Below are 13809 nucleotides of genomic sequence, written 5' to 3'. Positions count from 1 at the left end.
ACGACATTAAAACATCAGTGCATGTTGGGATATATATGTGCAGGGAAGTATTCTTATTGAGGCAACACAAGTACATAGTTATGTTTTCTCGCATCTTTGATGCAATGGCGATACGTGGTTACACTAAGCAGCAATACATGGGAGCACTTCATGAAAAGGACCATCTGATGTTTAGGGACCATACATATATATTTACTCCAAATGAAAATTTGATAAGTGGGAGATAAAAAAAGAGTTTAGTTTATAAACTTGAAAGCCTTTGATGGGAAAATGGAGTTGTTTATGTTTTACCACAAAAAGAAAGTTGGTGTTATGAAGCATAATGTGTGTTTTTTCAGAAAATATCTGTTTGATGTTTGAAAGCAAACACTTTGCACTTCCATAATCTATTTATAATTGATATCTGAATGAAAAGTACTGCTGAGATGGGACTTCTATTGCTGCTACACTGTTGTTATTTCATAACTCATGAGGAGACATTTTATCACCTGTGTAGGTATTGCATTTATGACTTTATTACTATTGCTCTCTGAAGCTGGTTTCTGTACATATAGTGTAACCTAACGGATGTGTCTGCTTTGTGAAAGTGTAAGGTCTCTGCAACCGCAGTGTCCTGTGCCCGAGCCAGAGAAAAAATGTTCAATGTGTCCCTATTTCTTCAAAAAAAATTGGGAAAGGTCGGGCTCTTTAAGTACTCGCTCCTGGTCTGTCTCTCTTCACGGAAGCCAGGCTAGCTCGCTTCACACTGTCGCCTTGTATAATTAGGGCAGTCCTTTAACGCCCACGGTCCCCATCATAATAAACATCTTCTGGCCCCCATCACTGGGGCACGGGACCAGCACAATTTGCCTGAACAATTGAAAAGGAGTGAGGAAGAGGACAAAGGGGGAAAGGCCCAAAGTCAGGATTGAAATTAATTGGCACAACTGTCCCGTTACTTCAAGATGCAGGTTTCAAATGTCGGGGCTGAGACGCAATGGTTGATTAGGTTAAAGCCCCTGAAGTGCGTGGTTATTTACTCTGTAAGGACAAGCTAGTTTTGAATAAAATCATTTTTGCGTTGACAGATCCTCATTTATTTCAAAACCATTTACAGACTTTTTTTTTTCTTTACAAAAGTGCTGTCGTTTTAAGTGGGTAAATTACAACTTAAGGTAAATATATGAAGGAGCGTTGGTTCTAGGAATCAATCTGTCGCTTTTTCCCAGAGTGGTTAATATAGTCGCCATGTCTTCTAGCAGGCTTCTCAGAAAACCACTAGGTGGTGTCCTAAAACCAATTTTTCCATTTACACACTTCAAATGCATTGTATAAAGCGCCCGAAGGTATCTTTACATTACTTAAGAGAGGCATTTGATGATGACATTTTAGACACCTCGTGAGCTGGCGGAATGACAGTATTGTGCGTGGAATGTCAGATTGTGCCTCTCTGAAACATCACAAAAAGTGCTGGCATACAACCATCATGGAAACAAACCATTTTTGCATAGATACTGAATCCTTTGAGGAATTTCGTGCTAAGAGCCATGTCTAAACTGGATGCGTGAACTGCTTTAAAAACATTAAGGCCCATATTTATACTTTTTTAGCGCTGCATTTGTGTCATTTTTTTTACGCGAAAGCGGCGCAAACTTACAAAACATAATTGTATTTTGTGAGTTAGTGCCGCTTTTGCGTCAAAAAATGACGCAAATGCGGCGCTAAAAAAGTATAAATATGGGCCCAAGGACCTGATTTATACTTTTTGGTGCAAAACTGCACCAACTCACTTTTGCACCAAAACGTTTTTCACCGGCTTGCACCATTTCTGTGCACCAACCATGCACCATATTTATGGAATGGTGTAAGCCGGTGCAAAGGGTAGTCTAGTGGCAAAAAAAATGACTTTAGTTGGGTGGGGCTGGCGGTATGGAAGAAGGGGTTTTTGCACCAAAAGATGATGTTAGGCAGGTTAGAGTGAAAAAAAATAATGACTCTAACCTGCCTAGAGTCATTTTCTGATGCAAAATCATCCATACCACATGACTCCTGTCTTAAAAAAGACAGGGGTCATGCCCACCACCCCAATGGCCAGCAATGGCCAGCACAGGGGACCAGGGTCCCCTGGGCATGGCCTTTGCACCCTGTGCCATGTAGGGGGGCCTATTTCAGGTCCCCCAATGGCACTTTAAAAAATAAATTAAAATACTTATCTGTACTTACCTGGGATGGGAACACCCATCCTGGGATGTACATGGGGCCAGGAGAGGGCACCTGTGGGGCTATTCCATTGTGTTCCACCATGGAAATAGGCCGAAGGGTCCCCTAACGCCTGCCCTGACCCAGGCGTTAAAAAATGGGGCAAAGCAAGTTTTGCCCCATTTTTTGACCCCTCCTCCCTCCCGTGCACCATTTTTCACAGGAGTATAAATATCGCGTTAAAGCCATAGAGTCATTTTTTGCGTGGGAACGCCTACCTTGCATCTCATTAAGGCAAAGTAGGTTTACACTTCCAAAAAATGACTTTAACTCCATATATTTGGCACTAGACGGGTCTAGCACCAAAGTATAAATATGGAGTTAGTTTTGCACCAAATTAGAGTTTAAAAAAATGACGCTAATTTGGTGCAAACAGAGTATAAATATGCCCCCAAGTATCCAAAATAGATATAATAAGGATACAGAGCTAAAAATGGACACAGATTTGCAGCTAAATATAAATGAGCATGGGTTCTAGAGGTAGAAATCTCCCTTTAATTTACCCCTCTCAAACAAACATCAGTTTGCAAAAGTAACTCCTTATTTCGTTGCTTTAAGATCTCTCCACAAAAGTCTTCCTCCTCTGCCCTTTGGTACCATTCAAACGTTACTCAGACAATCAAATCCGCCCGGCTTGTTTCTGAGAACACCACCTGTGGGGGCCTTCCTACATATTGCACAAACTCCAGCAGATCCAAAACTTATATGTGTCCCCAGCTCAGTGCTTTAAATGGACATGTACTGTCTGGCACTGGGTAATTGCACATCTTTAACTAAAAAGGGAGCGTGCCTACAATTTTCAACACTGCTGCAATGCATTTAATGCAGGGGTCTTTAAACTGCCTCAAGTCATCCCGGAGGACGGGGGCGCCAGGCTCTGGCCAAAAGAAGCATTATGTAGATAACAGTGCTTTGTTTTAAGCAGAAAAGAATGTATCACATTTTTAAAAATGTAACGGAACTTAACTGCAATGTTTAATTAAGTCTGGACATATTTAAACATTGCCAACTTTATAGAATAATTCTCAAAATTTCTGAGGGGCGGGCAATGATTTGTTTTTCCCGGGGGGCGGCATTAAAACATTTGAAAAACACTGATTTAATGGGAGGGTACTGGCACGTCCCAGGATCAAACAGGTACTGTGGATAAAGAGCACTTGCTCTTCTATCTTTCTGTTTAAAGCACTGCCCTAGTTCAACTGGCTCCTGGTGGTGGAATTAATTATATTTAAAAATGTTTGCACTTTTCACAAACCTCTTCATTATACAGACACATTATTTCTTCAGATACCTTTTCGCTGTTATGAGTCTGCTTGCAGTCTAGGATTCTCTTGCAGTCTAGGATTCTCTTCAGCCACTCTATTTGTCCCCCTCAAATCAGACAAGGGTAGCTCCTTTTTTAGGGTCGAGCCTGCGTTGCATGCGCTCGCGCATGCGTATCGCAGCGGGACGCTTTAGTGTTTAGAAAAGAGCTCGGAGCCCTGTCAACGTCAAGTCAGTGTTTTTTATTGGTTTGTGGGCTTGCCTAATAAAATCTGCTTGCTTTCATTAGTCGAAGGCACGTATACGGCATGCCTTTTCCGGTGGCTAGCCCTCCTCGAGCGCAGCGAAGTACAGAAAACATGCGAGGCTTGCTGTTTTCCATCGGGCTCGTGGACTTCTTTTTCTCTAATTTACAAGCGCAATCTCGCTTGGCAGAAGTTGAGCGCTTTACATAGTTAATTTCACTTTTTCGGGTTAGGTACATAAATGCACTTTTGCCCGATAGGTGAAAAGTCGGGTTTGGAGTTTACAACGCGTTCAGCTCTAACATGAGCAAACGCGAGACCCGTTGCATTGAAAATGCTTGTTTGTCTTGCAGCCAAGTCGTAAACACGTCAACTCTATCTTAATCAGACTACCAAGCATCTACAATTAGGCAACGAAATTAAAATATGGCTCTTTTAGAGGTCTGAATTAGGGTTTTCTCTGGCCTTTTCTTTTGATCTACAGATAGCGCCGGATACCTTTCAATGTCACTGACACTTTGGAAATTCTAATCATTCATTCATTCATACTGTATTTAGTCAAGTTAAATGTTTTCACCGTTTCATATCTCTGGATGGGCTCGGAAGCACTTTGAAACGTGAATGGATCGCTGGGTACTCCATATGTCGAGCTTGGTTGAAAGGATGTTAGATTGCAGTGTGGCCTATCTTGGCAGTCTTTTGGCATTGTGTGTAATGAGCATAGTGGTGCTCACAGCCTGTCAGTATTTAATTGTATGACAGAGCGAAAAGTGGTGAGGGATAGAAAGCACAAGCATTATATTATTTCTATACTTAACTTCTCACATATGTACCTATGCGTTACATACATCTTTAAGGTAGGTGGATGTGGATACTTCCCTATATGTACTTACTTTTGATATTTTGACCCTCGATATTCTGTCCTCAACGTTCTTGTTTGTAGATATTGTTCATGTTTATATTTAGTAGTACAACTGTCAGTGAAACCTATTTGGGAGATATATTTATGTCATGCATAATATTAACTGCATTCTCATACTGCTGCAATTTTGCAGCTGCGGTTCTGCATGAAGGATTATGAACTTTACTGGGAGAAAGTTGCATGTGATCATGCCTCTAATCCTTGTAGAAGAGATTTGGTTCTGGTTTAAGGTCACCATCTCACTTCTGGTCAGCATGGACACTGTCTCCATTCCAGAACCATTCACTTACAAATCGCTGATTTCAAATGAACTCATCTAATTAGTGTGATGGAATTCAAAGAAGCCTCCAGCACCCACACTGCATTACGCTGTCATAAGCCTAACAGTGAAATTACAGTCTGTAATAACCTTGGGGGTGGTGGTCACCTTGATATGGTTCTTGGGCAACCATTGCCCAATGCTTTCTTGCCTGGGATTCAATGGAATCTTGGTATGTGTTATCCTCAACACAAAAGGCAAAGCCTGATCAAAAGATGTAACCAGGATGACAATGGGCTATGGTGCAGATAAGTGTGATTATAATTGCGGACATTTAAAGGTGTAGCTTTAGTAGAGGGAGATAGTACAAGGTGGTAGGATGTTCCTATCACGAACTATGAGAGCCAAGGTTGGCATAAGAAAAATTCACTAACAAACTGAAGTAAATTACCTGCTGACTTTGGTGCTCTGGGGCAGTATGGTACTCGCCATAAAGCATTTCAGCGCCTCGTCGAGGCTAGTAAGTGCCATGTAAATGTAATTACAATACAACATGTGGAAGCAATATACACAGGCCCGGCAAGCACAATACAGACAGAAATTTAAATAAGCCACACTTCGGCGGTCTAACACAAAGGCGAGTCCTGTTCACCAGATGTGCCCAGGATGACAAGTCGGTCGAGTGCTACGAGGCGCCAAGGTAGGGAGTCACAGAGAGGCGCAAGCGCTTTAGAAATACAGGACAAGCTTCGCTTCCCATTTTCCGCTACAGTGCAGCGCCTGACAGGCAATCCGGGGTCCCACGGCACCTGTCGGGGTCAGGCTCTTCCTGCCCCGAGTCCGGACGCACTTCGGTGCCGCACAATGGGCCGGAGGCTGCGACAAGGCCTGAGGTCACCGCCCACCCGCGGGCTCCCATTCACAACTCTATGGTTGCGAGTCATCCAACTGCGCCACGCGCGCCGCTGGGCGCTGCCTCCCGGGAGGCGGTTGGTGTGCGTGTGTGTGGGGGTCGCGCGGAGAGGCCCAGGAGTCCGAGAGGGTATCCGATGGCCGGCTCCTCCGAGGAGCTGACCTCTCAGGAGACACAAATCTAATTACGAGGCACTGCCGGATCTCAGTGACCCGATTTAATCTATTGTTATAACACTGATCGTTTATACAGGACACACAACATAGACCGCAGAGTCTCTTTGTGACGGCCGCTGTGGAGAAGCTAGACTCTTTACTTAGTCTCAGACACCAACAATAAGGACTCCATAATGTCCCATTGTTTTTCATGTTGGCTGGCTCTATAGAGCTATTGTGCAAACCGTTCAAAGGAAATCCCTCTTCTATAATGGGCATGTTGTTTATTTATCTATTTGTTTGATGTTTTCTATAACATGAATCACATTGTGTTGACATCAAAGCGCTTTACAAATGCAACAATGTGTCAGTGCCCAATTTGGAATATAAATTCATATATAATATATACGAATAAATAAATAGTTACAGGGACCCAAATTGTGTTTTACTTTTTTGTTTGTTTATAGTAGTCTGTTACTGGTGCTGCCAAACGCCAGTGTTGTTGAAAAATTTGGCTATCCTGTCCTGGCCACACCTCTTGCCTCTTTCTTCCACCACCCTTCTCTTCCTCTGACTTTTGCTTCTTCTTTTTCATCTCTCCTTTCTCACTTTCTCACAGTTATCCTATTTTTGTCTTGCTCCTCCTTTCTTTCCTTCCTGTCATTCTTTCTCTTGCTCCGGAAAGTGGCTGACTTGAAGTTTGGTGAACAGGCTACTCTGCTGCAAACACAACTAAGTGACCTGTCCGCCAGACTGACCGTCCACCTGCTGCCCTGTTGGGGTCGGGAGAATCACCAGCTTTACATTAGCTGGCCACTTCGGCAGAAAGGTTCCTTTGTCTGCCCTTTGGAGTAGGGGCCATAAAAGGAAAAGCATTACACTGTCCACCCTATATAAGATGGATGGGTTAATGACCTTTTTTTAAGTCCATCACCTGGGGCAACTGGGTCAGCAGTGACCACTAAATTTGGCAGATAGTAGTCTGTCAGGGTTGCGGACGTAATGTCTTCCGCCACCCTGACAGACGGATCACCATCTGCCAAACTCTGGATCAGGCCCAAAGTCATATGATAAGAATAAGTCATAGTCCTCTTATTTGAGAGCTAGTGTCCAACACTTCTAGCCCCTACACAAACTAAGCATTGACAGCGGTGTAAACTTATGGTTCCAGAGATAAGGCCCCAGAAACATTTTTACAAACTGTGTGCAACAGAACACAAAATGGCGGCTTTCATTTATGATTTGAATAGAGTTACAGTAACTTATGAGCAGGACTTGTAATTGTTTTATATAATTTTAATTTTTGTAATTGTAGCACTTGAGCCACAATCTCTTTGAAGTCCCTGCCTCCAGATCCTCCAGGAATCACTATTTTAAAAAAAATATGTGAGGGAACAAAGAGTCTGAGTTACTGGAGGGCAGAAACACAGCATTTGCTTATAATCATTGGCAAAGTCAGCAGGTCTGGCATTGGCTGCTGACCTTTGGGTTTGCCCATGCTTATTTTGTTTGTGATGGTTTTTGTATGATCACAACTGACACACAAGCAGCCCAGTAGTAGTGTTGGGGGACCTGTCGGACACTCACCTAACTATAACCATTATTGTCCAAAAGCCAAAATGTATTTTTAATGAAAAAGCAGAATTCCACTAATAGTCCCTATCACTGAAGTGGAGTAAATATTGTACCGATAGGCACATCGTGGAAGAGCAAAATGCCATCACTCACAGTCAGGTAAGCCAAAGGCTGAAGTTGATTGAGCCTGTGTCCCATGCTGTATACTATGGTGGGTGAAAGCAAAATGTGAATGAGGCTACAAGAGTCCAAGGGATGAAGAGGTGAGGGCTGAAAGCCTCTGTATGCATGAATGCATTGTATATGTATATTTTTTTCAAAACTAAAGGTCTGACCTCACGGCAGACCTCCAAACTGATATAGGCCTTCACCTAAGTTAATTTAAAGGTTGTTGAACATAGCATTCTTGACAGCGGGACCACTGGACGCTCCAACATCTGGAAAAGCTGGGGCGTATCTGAAGCCTGTGGTAATGGCGTCAGAGAGGACGCTCTATTTAAAGTAGCCACTCTAACACCATTCAGTTGATATCTTTCCTGTCTGGGACCTCGATGTCAAACATGGTGTCTCTGGCAGAAAATAACCATACATGTCTCTCACGCGCTTGGAGAAATCTCCCACCGCATTAGTTCAGAGGCATTTATTTTCTCATTGCCCGCAAGGTGCATTCAGTCATTAGCCCTCTTTGACTAGTGTAAGAAGGCTCCCCTGGCAGGTGGACGTGCTTTTATATGGACCAACGACCATTATTAAAGGATCCAATAAAGGGCTACTAATTGTTGAACCTTAACATTTCACTGGGTAGAGGGGGACTTCAGACCCTCAAATCACACAGCATTGGTGGCCACAGACTCTGAGTAAAGCCAGCAATTCAGAGAGTGGATGCTGTGACACAGGTGGCAATATATAAGGGTAATCACTAAAAACCTCTGGTTGGTGGAGTCCTTACTGTCGGGGATGTTTCTAGTCAGCTGACAAAATTTTCAGCAGACCTGTAAATCTAGTTATGGCTAGCGGAAGGTCTCCTAGCTTGATGGCAGATAGGGGGAAACAGAAATAATGCAGCTCCACATACAAGCTGCAGATCGTCAGGGTGCTTCTCCACAAAGTACTGGTGCCAAATCCTATCCAGCTCTGTGGCCAGGCACTTAGGGAAAGTAGTATTATTGTACATGTTCTCTTCAGAGGCAAACTGGAGGAAAATCGCTTGAGCTGTCAAGATGTGTGTATGATGTTAATTTCTAGTACGGAGTACAAATACTATCCAAAACTCTAACAACACCCTATCATATGCTTATCCTTATATTATAGCCATTTGTCAAACTACCTGTGAATAAGGGTCAGCAAGAGAGTTGGAAAAAAAGACCAACAAGTGAAAAATTGTGCCAAAAAAGAAAAAGCAAAAGAGTGAGGAATAAGTCATCCCAAGGTAGGATGACCAGATAAACAAACAACAGAACAAGATTTAGAAAGGAAAAAAAGAGGCATGTGACAAGCCCTGGTAACACACCCATCTACAATCCTTGACCGGTTACCCCAGTATCGCCATTGAAACTTTCACCACCAGCGATCAAAACTGCAAACATACACCATTTATGAGGGTGGTGATAAGGCTCTTCCTCGCTCTTGCTCTTATTACTGCAACCACAGCTTTTGTCATTATTTCATACAAATCTAGGTGGGTGGGGAGGGTGGCAGGTTAGCCCAAATGACCCTCTAAAGTTTGGGCAAATTGTGTAGAAAAATAACAACAGTAACTCTAGCGGGATACATTTGATCACTTTAGTCGACAATACCACGTGAATTATTATTGGACAACAGCATCTTTTGACCAATTTATTAATTGAACTTTTTTTATTGGAAAACAGCATCTTTTGACCAATTTATTAACAGACACCTCATTCAGTTTTACGATACAATTTCAACAATTTACGATACAATTTCAACAATTTATCGTATAAATTCTTCATGCCAGGGAAATGACAAAATCTTTAAAAACACAGTCACAGTATCCTGGTATACATATAAATAGAATGTCCAATGCATATTGTCAAGCCAGGTCCATCAAGATATAGTCCACTTTAACTGTAGCCCTCACCTAATGTTAATGTGCAGAACATCCAGTGTGGTTAGGCTGGCAGTTCTTAAGTCAATTGATCTTTTCCAACTGTCAGCATGGAATAGTATAGTATATAGTCTATGCGTTTCGGCCAATCTGTTTATGGCCACTTCAGGACTATACAAGGGAGTATGGACTCATTAGAATCAACAAGGTCTTACTTAAATTCTCTCTATACTACATACTATGTAAAATGTGGATAGTTTATAAGCTGTTCTAAAGACCCCTAATCACATACATATTCAAGTACTATAATCTGCACTCTTTCATTGATATGTTTTACATTTTCAGAAGAGCTATTGGTGATAGAGCAGATCTTTGCCTAGCTTGAATCCTCGTTCAGGCTACCCTCCTGCAAAACATTTTGGGAGCTTATTGGAATGTTCTGCCTTTAAACCCTTCTATATCATGTATATATATATCTTCTATATCTTATCACCAAAGCATTTCAGTATCTTATTCAGGATTCTCTCTCCCCATAGCCTTCTCACTCACTTTAGCAAAACATTTTGGGCGCTTATTGGAATGTTCTGCCTTTAAACCCTTGTATATCTTATATCTATATCTTCTATATATTATCACCAAAGCATTTCAGTATCTTATTCAGGATTTTCTCTCCCCATAGCCTTCTCAATCCTTTTAGCAAAACATTTTGGAAGTTTGCTTGAGTCCTCCCTCCATGTCCTCCTCGAACCTACCAACAAAGCATTTCAGAAATTTGCTGGGATTTTTTTCTTCTCAATTTCTCTGTTGCTTCTGTTAATCACTTAATTCTATTATTCATTTATTTGGGTGATACCAGAAAATTCTGGTAAGTAGCTTATACGTTTTGTGCAGCAGATAAAAGTGCTTAAAAGATAGGTGTTAAGCCATAGATACCTTTAAAGAGTAGCCTTGATTACTTATTAAGGTCTCACTTTTGTCAGAGAGAGAGAGAGAGGCAGTAAGCATGTATCGCTATGAAGAGGAGAAGTGTGCCTAATGAGTGGCAAAGCAGTAGTCAGCAAAGTGAGGTACTTTTACAATAACCCAGCTCCCGGGAACAAAAATCTTTGCTTTGGCTGCATGGAAAGGGAGCAGCTTCAGAATTTACATTTTCCGTAATTGGTACTGAGTTGTGGCGGCAGTGAAATTGATATGAATCATATCACATGATAGGAGAAAGCCAAAGTTTCTCACAGTGGCAGCGACTGTCAGAATGTCAGGAAGGAAGTTGATGGAGAGCGGTAAAAACAGGTGCAGTAGATGAAGAAAGGCGTAAGATCTCTGTCTTAATTCAGCAAGTGTAGTGCTACCTAGAGGTAAATATCTGTAGAACAATTTGAAATGCATGACTGGAGGAAGGGTGATAAGGTAGGGAATACAAGAAACATTTGGCATGATTAGTGTACAGGTAGTAAGAAAAATCAAGGGAGGAGATGCTGTCACCAAAGGGAATGGGGTAAAGAGAAAACAAGAGCAGAACAAGGCATTAGCCTTAAGGGACGAGGACATGTAGAGAGGATTCAAACAAAGTCTTGGAGTCCCAGGTAACTGAGGACAAAGAGAGCTAGTTGATGTAGAGCCAGCTTTGCTTAGGACTTTGAGGGAGGAAAGTAAGGAGGGGTGATCACTTGCATCATTGATAGATGTTTGTGATGGGCTTCAGTGAATAAGTAGGGCAGATGTGAGTGCTGTCTCAGTAGAGTGGTCACAGTAGAGTGGAGTAGGTGGACGCCAGATGAAAGGGGAGTGAGTAAGTTATTAGAGAATAGATGCAGAGTAAGGTGGTTAAAAACAAGGCCTTGAAGATAAGAGCAAACTAAGATACTGAATGGTTGCCAGACGGAAATGAAGAGTCAGCTTTTTTTTTCAGTGCTTTGAATTTGAAGCACTATGGTAATGTTCTATGCCTCCGGTAGGAATCTCTGATATCCCACTGTAATGTCTATCTTCCTATCTTATGGAACAAACCTACGCCATATCATGGCTGACTAAAGGCTCTGAATTCCGCCCTTTCTCTACGGTGACTCTCTGTGTTTTGTGTTCTGTCCTTTTTAGGTTGAAACCTACCAGACAGCGGGGCTGTCTGGCTGCAAAGACCTATTGGGGATATGCTTGCATAGTAATGCATTCTGTCTATTGCTTACCATTGGCTTTGTATTTTGTCACTCATATTCAATCAATCAATCAGTAATTTCTAAAGTGCAAAATTGAAACAAATTGGCCACAGCACACAGAATATATTGTCCAATCATGTAGTGAGGATAAGGGATCCCCGGTGGTACGTTGAAGGTTTTGAAGAAGTATAGGTAAAGAGACAATCTTGAGTCTTGTTGCTAGATGGTGTCTTTAATTGTGGAAATTAGAAATCATGATGTCATCAGAGAAATACAGCCAACACGTGTTTCGTCACACAAGTGACTTCATCAAGGCTGGGCCGTGCGGTCAGGGTAGTAGATAGTGGGCAGCTAAGTGGGCTTAAGTAGGAGAAAAAGGAAAAAGATCTTATTGTAATAGTAAAACTAAGAATAGTCACGCTGCCCGAGCAGCGGCAGGAAAGTTGGATGTTGAGCGCGTGGGTTGAAGTATATGAAGCCCTGATAAGCCTCAAAGCTAAACCTGTTCACAGCAACACGCGAACACTTTCTGAGGAAGTGCGACTAATCACCCGTAGGATCTCAATTTGCTTACTTCCTATTAGCTAGCAATATTTGTATTAGGCTGTCCAGCTTGCCTTTGTCCATAGCCTGTTTACCACCTCTCTGACTGGCTCGCTCCTTCTATTCTTCCACGAGTGCCGGTTTTTCAGGAACTCTTTTTTTCCTTTTTCATGAAGCACTCCATGAAAATGCATGTGTTTTCCAGATGTCTTTATTGTATGCTTCTCTAGCTCTTGCTCCCTCTCCTCCTCCATTGGTTACCCCACCCACCCTCTTTTATGCTCTGAAGCACTGTGTGCTTCTGTGGACCCACTAGCTCCATGTTACTGTTTACTATTTGTATAGCATCAACATAGGCAGGCGAAATGTGATTGTAAAATGGCAGTATTTGATGCAGATTAGGGTTAACATGTAGTACAAAAACCAGAAGCTTCTGAGAGAACATTACAGTTCTAAACAGATCGCATACTTTTGGGCCCACTGATGCTTTGTCTGAATCCTTTCTCAGGCTGAATTCAGGGCTTGCAAACAGTGTAGGTCTCCCCTCCTTCCCCTGTTAGTTTCCTTCACTTCAAAGCCTGGAATGTAAAATCTGTTGCTTTCAAGCCCACAAGGCAGACGTGTCAAATGTATTTTATCTGCATTTGTAAAATAATCTGTTAAACGTGACTTTCCTAATCCTTGTGGTTCACCGGTGTGGCATGGTGGCTTTTATAATGTGACAACTAATACAAAAAATCCCTTAACCATAACATAGCTGTACCCTTATTTCTTAATTTGTTTATTTTATGTATTTGTGCATTGAGTTTGTGACATACCTTTCCGGCTTGATCGTGGACCCTTCTTGTTGGGCACTTGAACGTAGCCCTGGTAATCTCAATCATCCCACTGTCTCAGTACATGAATAGACGCAGCACGACCTCAGCCGGTGGTCAGCTCCCATGCTGCAGTCTGCCCCTTGAGTAATTGGCTCTGCGGATAGCATGGGTCTTTCCTGAAAAGACACACAGTGCTGGTTTCCCAGGTCATAGATCAGTACCCAACAAGGTAAAATCCACCCAAATGACTTTTGCAAATACTGAGAAAACAATGGGCAGTGCGAGGCACCACACGGCTAAATATTTGTTCATGATTAATTCTAGATAGAGAAAGTCTGTGAAGCGAGTTGCTGGCGTTTACTGAGCTGACGGATTGAGTTTTTTTTAGAAATGTTATGTGGCAATGCTTTACTGAAAGGGGCACAGCCACCCTAAGACAGAAAATGGGCCCAAATAACAAGCACTGGGAAAGCCAATAGGTCTCCTCTATATGAAATATTGACTTTGTCAATACTTTTAGCCATGTTGCGCAGCAGTCCGACTGCTGCCAAACCAATAGGTCTCTCCTATGCAAGATCAATTGACTCTGTCAATATTTTTTTAGCCATGTTGTTGCATGGCTGCTGTGTGGAGCAGCTGCTGTAAAGCATGGCTGAAAGT

General features: G+C 42.3%; 1 long non-coding RNA gene across 1 annotated transcript in view; it reads left to right on the top strand.

Moving 5' to 3' along the window:
- Positions 1-5551: 5551 nt before the first annotated feature.
- LOC138258751 (uncharacterized) overlaps positions 5552-13809 on the top strand; it is a 90284-nt gene continuing 82026 nt past the window's right edge. Inside the window, exon 1 of the long non-coding RNA XR_011198548.1 lies at positions 5552-5627. This is a non-coding gene — a long non-coding RNA (uncharacterized lncRNA). The remainder of the gene's footprint in view (positions 5628-13809) is intronic.

The sequence above is a fragment of the Pleurodeles waltl genome, chromosome 9, assembly GCF_031143425.1.
Source record: "Pleurodeles waltl isolate 20211129_DDA chromosome 9, aPleWal1.hap1.20221129, whole genome shotgun sequence".
NCBI classification, from domain to species: domain Eukaryota; kingdom Metazoa; phylum Chordata; class Amphibia; order Caudata; family Salamandridae; genus Pleurodeles; species Pleurodeles waltl.
This window is presented reverse-complemented; position numbering and strand designations above follow the sequence as displayed.